The sequence below is a fragment of the Crotalus tigris genome, unplaced genomic scaffold, assembly GCF_016545835.1.
Source record: "Crotalus tigris isolate CLP2741 ecotype Arizona unplaced genomic scaffold, ASM1654583v1 scf7180000018553.2237530, whole genome shotgun sequence".
NCBI classification, from domain to species: domain Eukaryota; kingdom Metazoa; phylum Chordata; class Lepidosauria; order Squamata; family Viperidae; genus Crotalus; species Crotalus tigris.
In genome coordinates this window covers 481,479-499,005 of record NW_024097074.1, presented here as the reverse complement: position 1 = coordinate 499,005, position 17,527 = coordinate 481,479, and positions in this window count along the sequence as shown.

Below are 17,527 nucleotides of genomic sequence, written 5' to 3'. Positions count from 1 at the left end.
AACATTTACCTCGAGGACACACAAAGACCTTGACATAGATACACACACACACACACATGCACGCGCGCGCGCGCGCGCACACACACACACAGTAAATGAGAGGAAAACAGAACACCCAGTTTTCACACCCTGGTCATTCCGATCATAAATTTCAGTTCAAATTAGAGAAGGCACAAATCTTAAACATATCATGTGGTTGCATAGAAAGAGAGAGAGAGAAATCATTATTCCTATATTTTATTTTCCTTTTAATTACCTTTATTTAACCAAATTGGTTTCCCAGCAAAGCCCTGAACAAAGACCATTTTTTACGTAATTGGTGTGCATGCAGCTTTTTCATTCCTATCTGGACAGGTAATGTCAGAATCCAATTATACTTCATCTCCAGTTATCAATTATAGAAAACCCCATTTCTGCCCTCTCTGGATTCTGTCATAAAGAAAGAGAGGGGGGTGAACAAAGGGGCTTTATGGCCCTCACTTCCTTTGGTACAACTTCAAAGGGTTTGAATGTGGTTAGCACCAAAAGGCCTTATCATAACAAAGGAGGCTATTTACCTTTCATGTAGTTTATCTGAAGTCTCCATCCAGACGGAAGAAAGGAAAAAAGGGGTGGGATTGTGATGCCTGAAACTGTCACTGGAAGAGGGGGGTGATTGGGTGGGACTACTGGGGAACCCCTTAAAACCTCGAATGGGAGAGCTTGAACCCCAAGTCCTGTCTAGAACGCCTGCAACCATTTTCTCTTAATAAAGGATCCCTGTTGGAAGAATTATTCCAAGAGTTCTGTCTTCTTAAGATGCAAAGTGGGGTGGGTCCTTACAGGTAACCTTTTTTAGATCCCAGGCTTTTAGCAGTCTCCCTAAAGGAGACATCGGCAGAACCTTGGAATCAGAGCTTCCCATATTTTCAGACAAGACTCTGACCCATTTACCCACAGTGAATCTTTTTCTTTACTCTCCTGTGTCCCAGAGTGACTCTTTCCTGGAGTCCCCTGTTCCAGCAAGGCAATCTTTCAGCCCTTGCCCCTTGGCAAGGCGACTTTTAAAGCCACTTTAGCCTCTTGGTAAGGCGATTTTTGATGCCACCCTAGCCCCTTGTCCCAGTTTCAGACCACAAAGTGATCTGAGATAATTAGTAATACCTTCAATGTTATACTTGGTGAGCCATGTCTTAAAGATGACAATCATTTATTAGAATAATAGAGTTGGAAGGGACCTTGGAGGTCTTCTAGTCCAACCCCCTGCTCCAGCAGGAGATCCTATATCATTTCAGACAAATAGCTGTCCAGTCTCTTTTTGAAAGCCTCCAGAGATGGACATTCACAACCTCAAAAATCTGGGAGGATTCTGACTTCCTCTTCGCAGAGTATGAGGATCCCTCCTAGAAGAGTGGAACTTTGACCAGCGGTTTCAGCCAGTTGCCCAGATTCAACTCTCTCATTCACTCATTCCATTCCATTTTCACACAGCCTCTCCTTTTTCCCTAACAAAAGGTCCTGTGCTCTGGCCAAACCCCCATGCTTTCCAGGGTCTGTCACTTGAACAGATCCTTTCTGTGGTTATAAAAGGCCAGAGAGAGCAAAATCCAACAGTGATTGGGGAAAGTCTTCTCTCTCTCTCTCTCTCTCTCTCTCACACACACACACACACACACACACACACACACACACAGAGAGAGAGAGAGAGAGAGAGAGAGAGAGAGAGAGAGAGAGAGAGAGAGAGAGATACACACATTTCCCTCACTCCCCTGGGCTTTAAAGTTAAAATGTAGAGGTGTTCACCTTCTTTCCAAAGTAGCCTTTGAGCTCAAACTCAAAACTCCCTTTACTACCCTTGTTCCAAATGGACGGGGTCTGGGAAATCCACCCACAGACACAAGGGGTCTGTTGCTGGCAAGCTTTTGAGTGTGTACTTTTTGGTATTCTGATGGTGGTGGGTTAATCCTATTATGTCCTAAAGGTCATATCCAGCTTCCTTGGGACTGGGGCTGATGGTTATGTCCTGTATTGGATTTTTTGATTGAGGGGTTGTTGGTTCTAGAGATCTTTGTCTTTCTAATCCCATCAGCTCCAAGCTTCCTGGCTCCAGTCTTTCTGAAAATATTATCAAATCTACATTTTTAAAAGCTGCCTGCTTGCTTTCTGCTTGGGGGAGGGAGACTTGGGGGGAGTTTCTGCCTAAGATTTTCTATTATTCCTTTGGGAAAATATAATATTCTGTCCTTTTTAATATCCCGCTCAAATATTTCCTTCTCTAGGAGGGTGGGTGGGTGCTGACTTCCAATAGTGTCAACCATCCCATTTGGCACATTCCCCCCCCCCCCAAAAGAAACTCCTGGCACATAATGGTTATCAAGAGTAAAACTTTATTGAAAGATCCATTTAAGCACAGCAGAAGCAAAGTCAGTTGTCAGGTTTTGCCCCAACATACTGTAGGTAAACTCCCTTTTCCTCCCTATGGGCCACCCACAGTTCATTGTTCACTGATCCAATGTAGTCCTTTTGTTTTGGGAAGACAGTCTGCATCATTTGAACAGTTCACAAGATACGGCCTTGAGATGTAAACTTGCTTAGACAACAGAAGGCTCACACGCATTTCTCAGCTCTCTCCCTTCCCTAGGAATTTACCAACCCTCCTCCAGTTTCTGTTTGGCAAACTGGCAGCTGAAAGCAGGTGCAACACTGAAGCTGAGTCAGCTGGTTTTTTTTTTTTAGATTTTCTTTTTTATTAGTTTATCGTATAAAATACAAAAATACAAAAACAAAATAATAGGAAAAATAGGAGAGGGAAAAGGGAAAAGTGTAGAAAAGAAGGAAAAAAGAAAGAAAAGGTGTTGACTTCTGACTCCTTTTGCTGCAGTAAAATAAAAAAGTAACATCAAATCTCAACTTTTTATTTTTACATAATAGTAAAAACTAGCTATTTCTATATCAACAGATCTATCTACTTGGTAAAACCCAAAATCAAAGTTTCATTTTTTTCCCCACTTCAAACACAAAGTCCAGAAGTGGTTTCTAAGTAGAAACAAAAGTATTTATGTTTTTTTCTTTTATCGAAGCAGTCAATTTAGCCATCGCTGCTAACTCCATCAACTTTTGCAGCCATTCATCCATTGTGGGGATCGAAGTGTCCTTCTATTTTTGTGCATAAAGTAATCTTGCTGCCATCAATATATATAACATCAAAGTTCCAAAAACAATTTCCAAGTCTTTTTCCATTAAATCCAAAAGAAAAGTTTCTGGTTTTATTTTTATATTCACATTTAGAATCTTCTGTATTAAAATATAAATCCTACTCCAATATTTCTTTTCTTTATCATATGTCCATCACACATGATAAAAAGTCCCTTCTTTACATTTTCAACATTCATTTGAAATGCCTTTATACATTCTTAATAACTTCTCTGGTGTTAAATACCAATGATAGATCATCTTATAATTTTTTTTCTTTTAAATTGTAATTTAGTGTAAATTTTAAACCTTTCATCCACATATTCTCCCATTGTTCAAGCTTTACATTATATCCAAAGTTGCTTGCCCACTGAATCATACAATGTTTTACATATTCATTTTCCAAATTCAAATTCAATAATGTTTTATAAACCTTAGCAATAATAAATTCATCACTACCACACAGTAGGATTTCCAATTCATTTTTAACAAATTCAAACCCATAAGTCTTTTTGTCTAATTTAAATCTTTCTTTCAATTGTAAATATATAAACTAATGGCAGGCATGTCCTTCTGATTCTAGCTCTTCCTTAGGTTTGAGGATCGGATCACCAGGATTAAATGATATTATTTTATCATAGGTCCACCAGTCTGGCTTTGCCCCCATTTCTTTTCTAAAAAAAGCTTCCTGAGGGGACACCCAAAGAGAAAACCTTGTTTTATATTTATTCCAAACTCTTAGAATGGCACGTCTAACAAAGTGGTTGTTAAAATCAATGTTTACTTTAATCTTATCATACCATAAATAACTTGTCATCTAAATCTTAATTCATGACCCTCCGAATCAAGTAGCCTCTTATTCACCCTTTCTTTTAGCCAGACCAAACAACAAGCATCGAAATACAGTTTCAAATCTGGTAAACCCAAACCCCCTCTTTTCTTAGCATTTTGCAGTAGCTTATATCTAATTCTTGGTTTTTTCCTTTGCCATATTTATTTATTTATGAGACTTATATAACACTTTAAGTGCAAGCACTCTCTAAGCGGTGTACACCAGTAAGCAATGTATATATATATTTACATTGCCCCCAACAATTTGGGTCCTCGTTTTACCTACCCCGGAAGGATGGAAGCCTCTCAACCTTGAGCTGGTGAGATTTGAACTGCTGACCTGCTGAACACAGTCAGCTAAAGTGGCCTGCAGTACTGCACTCTAACTTAGAAATATCCTTCTGCCACTGTTTAAATGAAGTATCAGTTGCAAGTATTGGTAACATCTGAAACAAAAAAAGCATCTTTGGTAAGACATTCATCTTGATTACATAAATTCTACCCAATAGTGATAAATGCAGTTTATCCCATCTTAATAAGTTCTTTTTAATATCATTCCAGACAGGCACATAGTTATTTTGAACAGTTTTGGTTTATATTTGTCAATATGACTCTCAAATATTTCACCTTTTTCTCAACCCTAAAACCAGACTTTATATTCAATATTTCACAGTCCTATGGGGTCATATTCCTAGTAAGCATTGTTGTTTTCTGTCTGTTTATTTTAAAATCCACTAAAATCCCTGTAATTCTTTATCTTTGTAACATCTTGACTTTCCTTCAACAGTAGCATAATATTGGCTTCTTTCCACTATGAGGTATCTTTCCCCCCTATAATATATTGGATGGTTGGCCCTGAGGAATTTTTGGCATGGGCACAAATTCCACTCTACTAGCTACCCGGAAAGGGGTAAATCCTGTACTACTATATATAGAGTTATTGTATGCTACTTCTGCGAAAGGCAGAAGCTTGGCACAATTGGTCTGTTGATAATTGACATAACACCATAGGTACTGCTCTAGAACAGAATTCTCTCATTCACAGGTTCCATTGGTACTCAGATGATGGGTGAAGCTAAGGCCTTGTGAGGAGTCTATAGTTTGAGGAATTCACACCAAAAGATTTTATGTGAACTGCACATAAATGATGCACTTCGGGACTCCATGGAATCGATAGATGTGGTGCATGAACATTTTAGCCAGGGATCAGGTGGAGAGGATCCTTGGGCACCCCTCCTGCTTGGAAAACAGATCTGTAATAGATTACAGTGTTCCCAGTGCTTTCTGATAAGTCCACAATAAAATCCATAGAGACCTCCTCCCAGGGGTTCACTGGACTGGCCACTGGCTGCAGTAACCCGGGGGGGGGCTTCCTGGACAGCCTTTTCATTGAAGCACCCACAGGGCAGCTGGCCACATAAGGTTCTATGTCTTTTTTCATCTTCGGCCCATCACTAAGTGGAGATTTTTTACGAACCCAAAGTGTCCTGCTGCCTTCATGTTGTGACTCCTTTGTGAAATCAAGGTTCCCTGTGGAAAGGGTTGCCTCTTCTCCTTCTATGGGGTGCTGGGTGTCTCTTGGGCATCCAGTGGGGCCATCTGTCATGCATTGTGTGCTCCTAGTACTCCATCAGGTCGAGCTCCATTTTGTGGCCAACCAATACGATGCTCAAAGGTCGCCTGGTACTTCCTGGGGCAGGTAGTTGCAGTACAGCTCCTTGCTCAGCCCCTCACGAAATTGGTAGATTAGCACTTGGGCCAATCTCTCAGGTGAGCCACCAGGCCATGGAAGTCTTGGGTGTACTCTGCCACTGGCCACTTGCCCTGCCATAGGGAGTGGATGCAGATCTCCACACACCAGGCTGCTGCAGGGTCCTCGAACCTATCTCACAACAGCTGCACAAAAGCATCCAAGTCTTGCAACTCCGGAACCCCTTCATTGTGGAGAGACACCAGTCATTCTACTGTATCCCCCTCTAGGTTAGATGTGAAGGCGTTGACCCAGGCGCACCTGTCCAGGTACCTTGTTCCATAGTGTTCCATATAGTTCCAGACCTGGGTCAGGAAAGAAGCCACACAGTTGGGCTTCCCATCGAACTGAACTATGAAGGAAAGTGGCACTCGGTCCTCTTGCACTAAGATGTACCCAAGTGGTAGCCCCACTGCTGCCTGGGGTGCCTGAATTGGGAGGTCAGCTGCCACTAGGGTTGTGTGTGCTGGCCCTTGAATCCTGGCTTTGGCTTGGGCTGCCACCATAGTTTTCTGGAGAGAGGGCTCCCTCTGGTCTCATCCCTCCATCCACTTCTCCATCAACTGCTGACATTTCAAAGCTGCCAATCTCCTGGTGGGGTCCAGGTAGGCTGCTACAGTGGAGAGCTGGTTTAATGTCAACTGTCAGTTGACATTTCCAGAAAAAAATTCCTGGGACATGATTTTACCAAGAGTACAATACTTTACTGAAATGTTACCTTACCACTCGAAGGCTTGCTTAATTAAACAATAGATTCCCTCACTCCCACCCACTGGGTATTCACATTGTCCAATAGTAATATTTTTTCTGGGATGGCACAGTAGTTAGAATGCAGTACTGCAGGCTACTTCTGCTGACTGCCAGCTGCCAGCATTTCGGCAGTTCAAGTCTCACTGGCTCAAGGTTGACTCAGCCTTCCATCCTTCTGAGGTTGATAAAATGAGGACCCAGATTGTTGGGGAAAATATGCTGACTCTGTAAACTGCTTAGAGAGGGCTGTAAAGCACTGTGAAGCAGTATATAAGTCTAAGTGCTATTGCTATTGCTTCCTGTTATGGAAACAGTCCACTTCTCCTTTCGAGCTCCTGTGTGAGTGACCTTGGCTCTTGGTTGCCTAGATATCACCCTTCCCACTTTTGCATTCCATTGTCAAGATATGAGTGAAAGAAAAAATCTAGTTGAAAAGACAAATCAATCTTGACATTTTTATCTATAAATGCTCGGAGCTCATCCATATCTTTGAGGGTCATCAAGTACATCTTTGGCATGGGCTGCTTAGCTCCTAAATGATCTCTATCACATAATTGGTGGGTTGATGAGGTGGGAGCACATCTGACTCTCTCTTGCTAAAAACCTCAGCCAAGTCACGATATTTTGCCAGAATCAGCAGCTCTAACCCATCTCCTCCTGTTAGTATATTCACAGTTTCCACTTTTACTTTCCTAACCACAGGCACATGGCCAGCTCTTTGCACTTTCCCTGGCTCTTGCCAATTAGCGGCTTTTCTCCGCATCTGCCACTTATCTTTATCCCAACTCACAGAGGGGTTTCAATTTTGTCACCACACCAGACCTAGGACCATGGCCTAAGTCATTCTGGGAACTACAATAAATCTAATAATCTCTATTTGGGTCCCCACTTTGAGCCTCACTAGCTCAGTCAGACAGGTAGCTGGCATACCACCTGTTATAGACCAATCCAATTGGGAAAACTCTATGGGTTGCTTTAATTCCCTTAGTTTCAGTCCCAATCACTTCACCATCTGGAGCTGACTACACATTCTGGTGCACCCTGAGTCCAATCACGCTTGAGGATTCCCCTCGCCCCTGAGGGGGGCACCAAGATTTCCACCCTGGCTGTCATAGGAATGATGGTGCCACTTACCATCGGGTCGTCTTCTCCCTTGCTGTCACTCTTGTAGAAGACTGAACCCAGTCAGGTGAGGGTTGGAGACCCCTCTTCCTTGCTGGACTGGGGAGAGAACTCAACTGCTATCCTATGTGTGTCTTCTCCTTTGGCTTCATTGGGGGCATCTTCTTTTGGGCTAGCTGGCAGATGGAGGAGTAGATGCTGGTTGTGGCGCAAGGCACCCAGCTGCTCAGTGGCCCTCCTTTATGCAACAGAAATAGGCTCCCAGGCTCTGATGAGGCTTGCCTCCTCTGGCTGGGGGAGGGGCATCTCCCTTGCCACCCCTTTGGTCAGGCATCTCTCAGGTGCTTTGTGGGATCGAACCTCCAGTGCAGTGTGCTCTCAGAACTCCATCAGGTCAATCTCTGCTTCATTGGCCACGGTACCACGCTTGCAGGTTGCACAGCATCCCTCTAGGTAGGCAGTTTTGGTATAGCTCTTAGTTCAGCCCTTCTTGGAAGTAGGAGACTAGCATATGTTTGGGCCAATCTCTCAAGTGACTAGCTGGACTGAGGAAGTCCTGGATGTATTCTGCCACTGGCTGCTTTCCCTGATTAAGGATGCAGATATGGGCTTCTTGCAATGGGCTACCATAGGGTCCTCAAACTGCCCTTCTGGGATCTGCATGAATACATCCAGGTTGCCCAGCTCTGGTGCTTAGCCATGTTGCAAGGACACTAGCCATCCAGCCACACAGCCCTCTAGGTTGGATGCCACATAGTGAACCAGGCTGTATCATTTGGGTACATTCCCCGGTGTGAGGGGAGCAAGGGTCCAGCTGCTGCTTGAGCTACAGGGACTGTTCATTGCCACACTGGGGGAGCCTGCTGCCACCGTCCCTTGTGTGTGGGATCCAATCACATCAGCAGGTGCTGGTATCACCGGCTGCAGGAGAGGAGAAGATGGGATGGTAAGCAACTTTACTCCCCCCATCCCAGCCATCACGCCACAGCTCCCAGTGACACCACTCTTTTGATCTCTAGACCGTCACATTTCTCCCTCAGCTACTCCATTGATGGGCTGCAGGTAGCAGCTGGGAGCTTCCACTCAATTGGGTCATCCCACTTGCTGGTCACCTTGCCTTCTACTTGTACCCTCAGATCATGTTGACTCCTGTGGGGATCAGGGAGGGTCTTCAGCCTCTGCTCCCTTACCCATGTTTCCTGCCCAGCAGGTTTTAAGTGGGGCATCTCTCAACTGCTCCCTTGAGCCCACTGGCTGCTGCTCTAGCTTTTTGGCCTCCTGTTTAGGGCATGTGGCCACTGGCTGCATCCCTCACCCAGCTTGCAATGCTGCCAGGATTTCTCAATCCAAGAGTTCCCCTGGCTTCTTCTTCTCCAACTCTTTGTCTGTTGCCAACATCTCAGGGTTACTGACCTGGTGGGGTCCAGATAAGCACTATTGCAAGAACTGAGTTAATGTCAACTGTCCTATTTGGCATATTCAAAAACAGAAACTCCTTGGAATGTAAAGGTTACCAGAATAAAACTTTATTGAAAGATCCATTTAGGCACAGCAGAAGCAAAGTCAGTTCTGAGGTTTCCCTCCAAAAAGCAACATAGGTAAACTCCCTTCTCCCCCTATGGGCCACTCATAGTTCATCGTTTACCAATCCAAAGCAGTTCTTTTGTTTTGGGAAGACAGTCTGCACTGTTTGAGATGTAAACTTTCTTAAGCAACAAAAGGCTCGTATGCATTCCTCAACCCTCCCCCCTCCCTAAGAATTTATCAACCCTCCCTCCCTGTTTGGCAAACTGGGAGCTGAAAGCAGGTGCAACGCTGAAGCCGAGTCAGCTTTGAAAGATAGTCTACTTATTTGGTGGTAATGATTTAATTTTATCTGATTGAAATAATTCTTATTTGTTGTACTAGAGTAAGTGTGGTTTCCTGATTGGTATGAATTCTGATAAGTAAGCTACTACTTATCAAAATTCAATAAAATGCAACAAAAAGTTATGCATTCAGTATCTTCTAAGCAACTTGAAGTTTTGTTTGAAGGACTTAATTAGCTTGATACATACATTCCAGGTAGGAACAGTCAGTATTACTTAAAATAGATTAAAAAACATAATTTTAGCAGAAAAACAAATGTTGTTTTGCACCTGTTTTTATTTTTAAAATTGTATCCATTGTAGCACCTGCAATTTATATTTGTAAGACATAAATATCAATTATCAGAAAAACTTGTCATTGTCTTCGACTGTGCAGAATTACTACAAGTAGATACAGTTTATAAGACAGCACTTCACTTTTATAAATCATATAATTGTGATTCAATCTCCTCTATCCTTCTTGATTGACTGATTATGTGTATCAAGTTGGTTTTCAACTCTTAGTCACCACGTAGAAAGATTTTCTCTGTCCCTAACCTGATCTTTCAGTTCTCCCAACAGTTCACTCATTGCTTCTGTAACTGAGTCCATTCATCTTTCAGCTGGTTGTCCTCTTCTATTTCCTTCCAGCTTTCTTAGCATTAGAGCCTTGTCCAGAAAGATAACAACGTTCCAATGAAGGAATCACCAACACTCCCACCAACACTGATAGGGCAAGCTACTTTTATATTAACAGAGAAAAACTCCACTCCCTTCTAATGATGTTACCTGGTTTGAGTAATGAAATATCTGCAAGAAAACAACCAAGTTCAGAGAGCACTAAGGATTCCACAATTCAATCGCGAGCTACATATATTCTCTTCTATTGGTACCATATTTGTATAGACATTAAGAAATTATTATTTCAGCATTGATTTAGGCTAATACACAAGGGTAAGGGTTTCATTTCACCTGACCTTTTAAAAAAAAATTCCATCAAATTGGCAAAATTCTAATATCATAGAAACCAAAATTGGTAGATTCCTTTATTCCTACAGAGAATTTATGGGTGAATATTCTGAGATCATAAATCCCTTATAGTTAACCGTATCTGAGCAATAATTGGTAATTTTTTTTATTTTATGAGGCTTTTCACCTTTATCAGATTTATGGCTAAAAAGTATAAATAGTGAGAGATTTATGCTGAAAATAGATGTGTGTGTAGAGGGATAAGGACGTCACTCAAGTTTTTAAAAAGAATAAATGGCAAGAAAAAAAGAGAATTCTAAATAATTTTAAATACCAAAGAGATCATTGTTGATTTCAGAAAAGGCAGGCACAGCCACACATCTCTGTGCATAAATGATTCACCAGTGGAGATGGTTATCAGCATCAAATTCCTGGGTGTGCAGCTAACAAGTAGGCTGGCTTGGTCGCTCATCAGTGAGAAACAGGTACAGCAGGCACAGAAGTTTCTGCATTTTCTGCATTACATGAGAAAAGTACATCTTCCTTCCCCTGTCCTGACCACTTTCTACAGAGAGATGATCGAGAGCATCTTGTCATACAGCATCACAGTTTGGTTTGGAAACATCATTGCTTCAGATAGGAAGGCGGTGCAGAGAGTGGTGAGAATGGCCGAAAAGATCATTGGCAGCTCCCTCCCTCCCATCCAGGACATAGTACAGAAGCATTGCTTGAGCAGGGTCCGTAAGATTATCTGAGACACTACACATCCTCTTCACGAGCTGTTTTCCTTGTTACCTTCTGGGAGGACGTTTCATGGTATCCATAGCAGAACATCCAGATTCAGCCATAGTTTCATTCCATACAGCATTAACCTTGTGAACTCTCAAGCTTCCTCCTTCCGTTATATATTCAAGATGGATAGTATTTAATATTTATTTGTTATGTATATGTAGGGGTGGGGGTCTATACATATGTGGTATATAGTATGTTATTAGGGCGTGTCATGTACGTGTTTCATTCTGAGAGTGGGCAACTAAATTTCAATTTTGAGGTGTGCCGTTGTGCCCACAGTAAAAAAAATGACAATAAAGGTTATCTTATCTATATTCCAAAGAAAAACAAAACACACCAATCCTTACAGTTATCAAAGACGTATGGAAGTAAAGCCTGATATTTTTAATGTTGAAAAATATCCAAATTGTAGGCAACGGAATGAATATGCAAATATTGATCATCCCATCTGAAAACCTTTTCTCAAGTCCTGTTTCTTAGCCACAGCATGTCACTGTCTGCAATTTTAAGGCTGATACCATAATGTTCCCTTTGGTGCAAGATTTTGAAGGTACATTGAAGTAGCGTGTTGTTCAATAACTGAAGGAAATGTCTTTCTCAACCCCTAAAGAGTCATGACTCATTGTAATGGAAAAAAAGTGTCCTCTTGTAATCAAATCTTGTTGTTGCTGATGTACCTGCACGTATCAGGCTTTTGTACAGTGCTTTAGAGTTGGGGCATTCTACCCAGAATGATTCTTGAAATGCATATTTACTTCTAAATATGATTTTGCTGCAAACATTTATTCTCATGTGCTTTTGAGAATGGCTTCTTTCTGGAATAAACAAACCAACCCAGCAATACAATAAACTCCTAAATTCAATTTAAAGCATGCCATTCACTTTTTTTTATTTTTGAAGGAAGAAATAATAAAGAGCAACACAAACTGACCCACTTAATACTATTGTAGATGATCTGTAGCATACTGCATGATCTGTTTGAGTATAAAAGAATGTGTGGGTAGAGGACTGGCTATTTGGAATACCCTGAAATGCCCTATTTGGTTCTTGAATCATCTCCCTGAGATAGTCTGTTTGCTGTGGTAAATATCACTCATTTATTTGAATCCAGTATTTAACTGAAGCTCTCTTACTTTGAGATTACAATATTATGCCTGTTTCCTTGTGATTGAAACCTACTGAAATCAATGGAGTTTGGAGCTGAGATGGAAGTGACTTATTGGAACTCTTAAATATAGAATGAAGATTACATCATTCAAATGCTAATCAAGCTTAGTATAAAATACAAAGAAATACATTGTTTCTATTTCCTTATAAGTCCATCTGCTTACCAAATATTCTAAATAATATCTGACTGCTTTCAGCAGAACTCATAATTGGAATGTGTTGTTTAATGCACATAAATATAATTAGCTCTTTAGAATGCTCCTTAAATTTAATCAAAGCAAAATCATGCTAAGAGAAAAAGGTCATCAAACAAAAGTATCTTTTTTTTTTTAATTAACAAAGCCCTTGAGGATGGATTTCCTAAATGTGGAGGAGCCAGATGCTGTCTTGGCTACTGACAGATTCAGAATCAGATCCCAGCATGGCAACAAAAAAAGAAATGTGACCATGGGATATAAAGCCCTATACTTTGTGCAGAATTATTTGCAGGCCAGCTGAGTTGAGAGTGGAGGCCTGAGGCTACACACACATATATATCTATATGTTCTGACTTCTGATTGGTCTTTAGCCAAGCTGGTTTCTGATTGGTGCAGGTTGGTGAGGATTTGTCTCTGATTGGTTTTTTGTTTAATGCCCAAGCCTAATTGCTCTTTTGGTGGTATCGGTCCTTTGTTTTTCCTACAATTGACTAAAGGCCAATTAGAAGTCAGGAAAGCTAGCTATAAAAACAGGAATCCAGTCAGTCCCTGCTTAGTTACCTGGGTCTGTGTAGCAGATTTCCTTGCCCTGAAATGATCAGACACAATTGTTGATGAAATAGTAGGAAATCTGTTGGCCAGTCTGTGGTCACTAAACCCTAAGGCCTAACAAATACTAGCTGTGAAAATCTACACTACTATCTTAGGAGGACTTGGGATATTTGGAAAGAAATAGTACAAAATCCCTACTCGTGTTCACTCATACTCTAGTCACCTCCCATCTTGACTATTGCAACACGCTGTACACGGGGCTGCCCCTGAAAAATATCTGGAAGCTCCAGTTGGTGCAAAATGCAGTGGCCCCTCATAATTTTGTGCAAACATTGGTGTGCACATGTATCACCTCTTCTGCGGGAGCTGCATTGGTTGCTGATTTGCTTCTGGGTGCAATTCAAGCTGCTGGTTGTAAACTTTAAAAGCCTTCATGGATTGGGACCAGGTTATCTGAGGGACCGTCTTTTGCCAGTCACATCTACCTGACCGACTAGAGTGGGGAGGCAAAGAATGTTGCAGGTCCCATCCCCTAAAGAGACACATCTGGCAGGACCCAGAAGACACCACAGTCATCTCTGTGGTGGCTCCCTCCCTCAGCAATATCATCCTCCGGAAATTAGACTGGCCCCACTCTAACACTCTTTTGGAAGGCCCTGAAGACCTGGTTCTGCCAGCGGGCTTGGGGAACCCAGAGCAGGATGGAGTCCATTAAATGGCTCCATGGCTGGTATGAATATGTGTTGTCACTGGAGTGGGGAGTTATTATTTTTATTTTTTATTATTTTTATATCTTTTATATTATGTTTTTATGTCCTATAAGCTGCCTTGAGTTGCCCTGTGCAAGTAGGCAGCAATATAAATTTTCTAAATAAATAAAAATAAATAAATGACAAAACAAAATGTTTTTGAGGAATCATAGTATATGAAGATGCAGTCTTGAAAAATATAAATTTGTAGTCATACTTTACCTAACCAGTCATATCCCATCTGTTTATACTTTAATTATCTAGGCAAAAATGCTTGCAAAGATAAACACATAAAATCTACTGTAGCACATGCATATGTATGTTCCAATGATATTTTCCCCTCAAAGTTAAGGAACATGTGACATAGATTACTGACATTTCATCTTTCTTTTTCATGCAGAAAAAGAACTATGCTTAAAGGCATTATATATGCCTGCTGTGTAATTACATTAATCAGAAAGAGCTTCATCTTGGTGTTCTTTTACTGTTACTATGGCAGCACCCACATGTTTGCACAGAACAGATCATGGCTGGGCCCACTCTTGAGCAGTCTTACAAACTTAGATTTCAAAGGAAGGCAAGTGATACACAGATATGCAGTTGAAAAAGGATAGGCCTCAAACACTGCAATTTCTTAGCTTGCCGTAATCCTATACATATATATTTATATTTTTACATGTGTGTATGTATGTGTGTCCATGTATGTGCATGTTATCGTGTTTAATCTTGCCCTCTGTCCCTCCTCTTCCGTTACTCATCTCTTGGCTGCTCACATAGGTAACTGTGTGAGCACAGGATTCATAAGTCTAAAAGCCCAGCTACGCATAGCATTAATGTCACTGTAATGCCTTAAAACCAAATAACCCCAGAGAAAATTATCAGGGCTGTTGTACATAGAGGCACTTTTTATCCCTAGACACAATATGGAAATTGCCAGGACCATGTTGTTTGGCAATTAACATAAGGGACAAAATTGACCACGCTAGCTACTACTATCTCAGTAGGAAATGAACACATTTTATGGAGATCAGTATTTCTTTGTGCCCCCTATCCTAAGGAGGGCAGTAGGAAACTGAAGTTAAAAAAAAAAAAAGGTATCAGGTAGTCCTTGACTTACAATCACAATAAGGACTGGAATTTCATTTATAAATTGTTGTAGTTGTAAGTTAAGGCACTCATGTGACCTGACCTGATTTTTCAACCATTTTTATGGTAGTTGTTAAGTGAATCACTCAGTTAAGTGATTTTTTGGTCACTTTCCAGCAATAAACACTGGAAACCAGAAAAAAGCATCACAATTTGCAGTCATGTGAGTATGGGATGTTGCAACTGGTCATAAAAGTAAGCCAGTTGTCAAGCGTCCAAAGTGCAATCATGTGGCAAGTGTGTGTGTGTATGGCATTTTACAATGGCTGGAAATGTACAATGGCTATAAATTATTCATTCTGAGGTCAGTTGTTAAATGACCAGTTGTAAATTGAGAACTTCTCTATTGAAGATTACCTCAAATAAAGAACTAAATTTTGGCTGGATTGTTCTATGTTGTTTGGACTAGACCTGACAGAAACCTAATCACATTCCTTTAGAAAAAATACCTACTGAAGCCCTAGTTTTTCTGAGTAAATACAGTTAGGATCACATTGTCAAGTTCAATGAGGCAATATTTTTGACTTTGGATTGACACTTGTTCTATTAAGATCTGATTCTATCTCTAACAGTGCCATCTTTTCAAAGTTGCCTTGATGACAATGGTGTCAAATTCAGACCTGACCTTCAGCAGTGGTAGCACTGTATTCTGAAATTCATTATCTATCACCATCCCATAGTTTTACATAATTTTAAAATATCTCACAACTTCTGCTAAACAGGAATAGAATAAGCTGAAGTGTGGGAGGACTTTGGCTGAACAACTCTTACCAAAAATAGCAAGACAAGTCAAACACAATGTTCCTTATTTGCAATATTTTGAATTAATAAACTCTTACATACTCTTTATCACTTCTCTCCATTCCTTTGAAACATTTTGCCTTGATATGGGTAAAAACTTGATACATTCACAGTACAATTTGATCTTTCAGGTATATCTTGTGAATAGACCAGAAAATTATATTTGCATAATGTGCTTGTTGAACTAGATTGCCTAGTTAAGTAACAGGTAAAGGAACCAAGTGAAGTTAAAGATTTGTCTGGAGATTACATTTACTTCAAAAAGGCAGCAGTAGCTCTAACGCTTATTCTGATGCATCCAGCTATCCCTACAGATAGAGACCTCCTATTAAACATTGGGAGGCTACAACTGAGCATAACAAATGGGGGTACTTTCATGCAACTAGATCAGCTCAGAAGTAACTCCATGGCTCTGTGATATCACTGTCATCTACAGTATATATGGCAGTTGAGATAATTTATTTCTAGCTCAGCTGCAATGTAGCTAGAATTTTACAAAAGCTGACCTTTCTATGTGCAGTGTTAATGCTCTGCAGAGCTTATAGTGGGTCCATGTTAATATCTTGCAACATCGAAAAATGTACATCAGTTTCCCCTTGTAGTGTTTTAGTTTTTATCTTATTACAGTTTTTTAGATCTGCCATGCTTGGAATGACATATAAGCCTAGTAGAACAATAATTTAAAATACAATAAAAATAAACATATGTCATCTTGTCTTCTTGGACTCAAGCCAATCTCTCTTTCCTCTCTATTGAGGTTCAGCTGGTGTACCATCTTGCTAGGATGCTATCATTGCTGCAGGTGCTATTAATGTAATGGAACAAATTAAAAAAAATCAATCTTCCTGGCTCTCTATCTGTCCTTCATTGAAAATATTCTTTTTAAAAATGCCAGAAAAATGAACATGAACTAAACATCGATGGAGTAGGGCGCTGACAATGTAGTTATTTGTGTTCTGTTATTGGACAGCTGGAAAGAAAAACTGATTGAGTCATACAGTTCGCATCCTATTGAGTTGGCAGTCGTGAAAAACATTCCAGGTGCTTTTAAAAAATTGAGGAGTACAAACAGTGGTGCTGTGAACATCCACCAAGAGATGTGCCAAAAGTGGCAGAATCCATTCTCACTTACTTACCAGTGTAACACTAAGTTCAATGGTGCTATTGTCTGTAAAAGTGCTAGTTATTATGCATCAGTACTTTAAGTCAGTACTTCAGTCAAACTTTTTAAATATACACACATACACACTTTATTTCACTATACTTATGTAAGTAAAGTAAATAATTTTTTTTCATTTATGCATTCCTTTACAATGAGAACCATACTGCACGGATGATCACCAGCTCTTTCTGAGGTCTAAGATATCTTGCAGGATTATAATTTCACTTTTCTACACAATTATAGCTAAACTCATAAGGTCCCTGGGTCACAAACTAGTCACACACATTTTAGTTTAGTGTGATCTATGAATTTAGGATGTGCAAAATGTTCTAATATTTGAAAGGTTGAAAAAGCCACCCCCCATCTGACAGAAATGACCTTGGTTCCCACGGGACAGTGAAATGTTTAGACTAGCAGAAATCCTCTATACCCCATCCCCATTCTGTGGCAACTTAGAATGAGCAAGATGGCTGCAGCCAGGTTCGTTGTACAGTTGACAGTATGTTTAAATCAGTTTATTT